Here is a 5305-nt window from a genome sequence, read left to right as displayed (position 1 = left end):
ATCAAAACAAAACCTTCAAACCCAGATTATTTGACTTAGACTAGGAAATATTTTCCCCAAAAGACCTACATCTCAATTCTCAGAAAAAACAGAAAGCACCAGAAGACGGAAGATGAGGCAGGGTGTGCTTAACAACATTCCAACATAAAAGAAAAATACTCCCCTAATATAGAAACAATTATACTTACAAAAGCAAAGTTTTTTCTTTTTTTTCCTCTGTAAAAACCTGCATTGCCTTTTGGTAAAGTGACAAATAGCCCATTTAATGAAATAATTGTATTGATCTTTTTGTGGTTTCTTGATCTCTTTAAAACCTTTAGGCCTGAAGCCCGTTTTTCTTCTTTGTTTTTCTCATTCTGACATAAGTAAGCTGTTTCTGGCCTCTGTACAAACTGATCTCTAACATCGATTTAATTGCACCAGTTAATTGCTTTAGCATGGAGGAGATCTGGCATCATGGCTATATTTGCTGGAGCATAATGTACCAAAGGTATTATTTCTGCAATATCCTGTGTTGTGTGTAAACATTGAACAAAAAAACTGCAAACTCTTCTGTGGTCTGCAAGATAAATAGACCATAGAAAATGTAAACACATTTATAGAGCAATAACATGTATTTCTTATTGTGAAGAAACTGGATTTTCTAGAAAGGACTGTATTTGTGTTAGTTCGTAACCCCGTCAGTTTCTTGCACACAGAAATAATGAATAACGACTCAGAGACAGTTACTTAGCTTTTGTGGAGGTTTTACTTCGCACAAACACGAAGGGGACAGACATGAACATGGTACATTCAAAGTCCGAACCAAAGAGTTCAGGGATGGGCTTGGTATAAAAACCCTGCATTTGCATATTCAGAAGATCGTCCAATGGACCTCGTGTGAAAATCACGCCCACAGGTTACTGGTGGAGAGAAGCTCCAAGGCTAAAGTGAAGATAAGTCTGAGGCCTGCTCAGCAGAAAACATGCACAGAAAAGAGGGAGTATGGGAAGAAACTGTTAGAACAATAGTTTGGCTGTGCTTTCTTCAAATGTAATATAATTTTGAGATGACAATACATGCTCAGTGAATTAAGTTTAAACCATTAGTGTAATAAAAGTTAAAGGCAGTTTCTAACTATTCTTCACATACCCCCCTGTTTGTCATATCAAAATTATATATGGAAAGTCAGCAGAACTCCTGTCATCATCAACCATATACCATTTCACGAAGATTTTCAGTATAGGCAGCATATCGGCTCTGCATCGAAAACAAAGGTGTAGAGATACAGGTAAATACACAAGAACATTAAAATCAACGTGAATAAATGAGCATATCAGAGGTGGTAGGTGATACATGAGTGTTGATGCGAAAACCTCCAGGGCTAAACTTATACCATCTGTAGGAAACCTTCATTGAGCAATCAGGGAGGGCAAAACTCATCAACGACTCTGTGCCCCTCAGCAGTCATCCGTAAGGATACGCATGCATCACCAGTCCAAACCTCGGCACAATTTCATTAATTAAAGTTACATAGAACAAGAAACAAATTAAGAAATAAATAAAAAAATTTAAAAAATCAAATCAAACAAAAGAAAAACAATAAAATAAATCTGTAAAGACCAGTTTCAACCACGAGCGGATGCGAACCAGGTTAATTGTAGGCATAGTGCTGATAGAGTCGGCCTGACAGCGATCATTCCTTTGACACATGGAATCAAACAGGTGACGAATAGAAAAAAGAAAAACAACACACAGGACCGGAGTGACTAGTTTTATCAGTACACTCCACCAGAAGTAAACTAATAAATTGGGGACCCAGACCAGTAGGCGTCAGTCATCTGAGAAGAAATTTGTGATTTAAGGGCCTTGACCTCACTGATGATGTGAGTGAGATCTCCAGAGGAAGAGGGAATAAAAGTACAAGATGAAACCACGAGCAACAGCTGGACCCATGTTAGCTGGTTCAAAGCTCACTGTAGCTGGAAGAGAGCAGTGCTAGAGGAAACACACCAGGGAGCGCCCCTCGCCAGGAGTAGTGCCACACTTCGTAGTTGGACTTCAACCAGGGATGTGTCTCAAAATGTCAGTCTTGTAGATTCTCAGCAATTTACAGTGGCTTACGTGAATCCAGGAGGGTCGTACAGCAATTCGTACTGCGGTTGGCATGGTGAGGAGAACCTTGAAGGGTCCTGTCCACCTCGGGTGTGACCAATCAGTCCGTTAAATGGTCTTCAGGGTAAAGCAGGTCACCGACAGGGGCCTTCTGGTCAGGATGCAGAGTCTGTGGGGAGGAGAGAGCTGGAGGCAGACTCAATGTTTCCTTTGTTCTCACAGCTTTCTTCAAACAATCATGTAAATCATCAATGGTGTCAATAGAGCCAGGCATGAGAGTAGAGACAAAAATCAGGAAAAAAATAAAATAAATAAATAAAAAAAATAAAAATAAAAAAAATAAAAATTGCGAAAAAAACACATTGAAAGTGAAACAGACAAGAACTGCATCTCATTTTAACAGCAGCATGAACAGGCTGATAACAGTTTGACTAATGGGAATGTTTGAACGGAAGGGAGTGGAACATACTGCATGTGATTCTGGAGAATTCGCACAAGAGAATCACAGGTGACATTGTTACAACTATCAGCCCCTTAAGCAGCTGCAGCTTACAGCGAGTGAGTGAAGGTGGGGGCTGATCAGATAAGGTGGTGAGGTCCAGGGAGAGAAATAATTTTGCTAGAAACAGAAACTAAATGTCCCGAAAAATTTAACCCGTGCTTGGGCCAACTGGAGTTTAGTCTTACCACACTTATTGCCCTGAGAGTTGAAACTTCAAAAGATTAGCAGACATGTCCATTAAAAAAAATGTAAGGCGAGTTAGTGGACCAGATATCCTCAGGAATGCTTTTAAGGGGTCAATCCTGATTTACAAGCAGAAATGCAGGGACCTAATTAGTGGGGTCAGAAGGCTGCAATCAAACTCTTTATGAGCAGGGAGAGTGAACTAAAAAAAAAGGGAAAGGCTGCACCAGCCATCCGAGTCTGATCATGTTTATACAAGTGGGAGGTCTGTCCTGCACAAACTGATCCACGTCTGCTTTGTAAGAAATGATACTTTCTATAGCTTTTTTCTGAACATCTACCTTAATCCATGTCCTAAACACTAAAATACACACTAAAATACGTCCTATCATTATTCGGAGAGCATAGAAAGCTGTTATATTCTGCTTACAACGGAGAAATCACCCCTCCTTTCTGCGAGTTCTCATCAGCCTGTCTGCAGGCTCGGGCACGCGCACTCTGATATGTGAAGCTGCTCCCCCTCCTTCTACTCTGTCCTGCACTTTGATCTGCTTAACTTTCTATGAAATCCATAATCTTTAACCCATTTATCCAAATACTTTATTAATGTCTGATCCTGACTTTCCACATACTTCCAAACTTTATGAAAAGCTTTCTGGACCTGAGCAATGTGCCGTCTTTCTTTTTAGTGAGATTTTGAGAATGAGTCCCACCCATCTTTTTGAGGTTTTTGATCGACGATCAGCTACAACGTTCTCAATTTCAATCAGAAACCAGAGCTCCCACCCAAGTAACCCGGTTTATGGATTCTCCAGCGCTGAATCTAATCAGCAGAAAAAGCTTGGAGAATCAGAAAAGAAACCTAATTATTTGTCAACTGAGTCACTATTTTGTTTTAGAACGAGGCATTAATCAAAGCGAGCACACACCACAGGGGCTGTCGAAAAAAGGGCAAACTCAGACACAGACAGAGAGACATAAAAGCGTTACACACACACATTTTCCCCGGAGCTCCGTTTCGTCTCAAAAGTCATACTCAGCCATCCCAAGGCTCTATTTCTTCGGCTTCACTCGCCGCGGCTGCACCTACACTTATGCCTACACTTCCGGCCTACACTGACGCCCCTACACTTATTCTCCTTCCCTGGAGGACTTATTTCCCTACACTTATGCCTACACTTCCATCCCTATTCTGCCATTCCTCCGCGGAAGGAAGGCGGCTACAATGACGGTCTCGCGAACCGAACCACACTTGTCCCGTCTGCGCAAGATGACTCGTGCACGCGCAGCACCTTGCCTGCAAGCGGGGCCTGCAAGCGGTGCTCTGTTCAGCGTGCTCGCGCAGCGGACTGCAGCCGTTTCTCTATTCTTCCCCCAACATTGATGCACGCACACACAAAGACACAGACACAGTCAACATAAGGCCCTAACAAGTAAAGAGAGGACAGACTTTCTGTGTGGCGTACTCACTTCAAGCAATGAACGTCGCTATTTGATGAGGGTCCGACGACGCCGAGGGCACAACTGGATCCAAGGGCGAGGGCCGCCGATCCTGAAGGCGGATGTTTCAATGCTGAGGCTGTGATCTCAGACCGAGCTCGGTTTTCGGGCAACCCCTCCCCATGGGCTCCAGCGATGTCCAAGGCGCGCCATCCGGCTCGAAGGACCAAATGTGAAGAAACTGGATTTTCTAGAAAGGACTGTATTTGTGTTAGTTCGTAACCCCGTCAGTTTCTTGCACACAGAAATAATGAATAACGACTCAGAGACAGTTACTTAGCTTTTGTGGAGGTTTTACTTCGCACAAACACGAAGGGGACAGACATGAACATGGTACATTCAAAGTCCGAACCAAAGAGTTCAGGGATGGGCTTGGTATAAAAACCCTGCATTTGCATATTCAGAAGATCGTCCAATGGACCTCGTGTGAAAATCACGCCCACAGGTTACTGGTGGAGAGAAGCTCCAAGGCTAAAGTGAAGATAAGTCTGAGGCCTGCTCAGCAGAAAACATGCACAGAAAAGAGGGAGTATGGGAAGAAACTGTTAGAACAATAGTTTGGCTGTGCTTTCTTCAAATGTAATATAATTTTGAGATGACAATACATGCTCAGTGAATTAAGTTTAAACCATTAGTGTAATAAAAGTTAAAGGCAGTTTCTAACTATTCTTCACACTTATATATATTTGTTGTCACTTCTTCTACACAGTTGTTAAGTCAATGAAAAGCACACACAATGGTGTGTGTAGAATTACATCATCTATGTTTGAGAAGTAAAATGCAAGCACAGTCCAGCAGGAGGGTACAGCAGCCCCAGAGAGCCTGGTTTATGTCAATACTTAAATACGCAACATAGAGCATGAAAGATCTGAAGGCATCAAACTTGCTGCTGTACTTTGTTTCATCCCTTCATGATGATGACAGAGGTTGTTCAATGATAAAGTTTAAGCTCCCATTCAGTTCTTGTGGTTGTATGCAAGTATTTTTAACCCTTGTGCTATCTTAGATGACCCCACCCTTACATTG

The 5305-nt window shown here is 42.1% G+C and overlaps 1 long non-coding RNA gene across 1 annotated transcript; it reads right to left on the bottom strand.

Annotated features, from left to right (window-relative positions):
- Positions 1–729: 729 nt before the first annotated feature.
- Positions 730–5090, bottom strand: LOC144983643 (uncharacterized). The gene is made up of 2 exons (XR_013647399.1): positions 3953–5090; positions 730–3890 (listed from the first exon to the last, which is right to left on the bottom strand). It is a non-coding gene; the product is annotated as an uncharacterized LOC144983643 (long non-coding RNA).
- Between the last annotated feature and the right edge of the window lie 215 nt (positions 5091–5305).

The sequence above is a fragment of the Oryzias latipes genome, chromosome 14 (assembly GCF_053564925.1).
Source record: "Oryzias latipes strain Hd-rR chromosome 14, Olatipes_Hd-rR_3.1".
In the NCBI taxonomy this organism is placed as follows: domain Eukaryota; kingdom Metazoa; phylum Chordata; class Actinopteri; order Beloniformes; family Adrianichthyidae; genus Oryzias; species Oryzias latipes.
The sequence above is the reverse complement of the archived record's forward strand: the minus strand, read 5'-3'. Positions and strand labels throughout refer to the sequence as shown.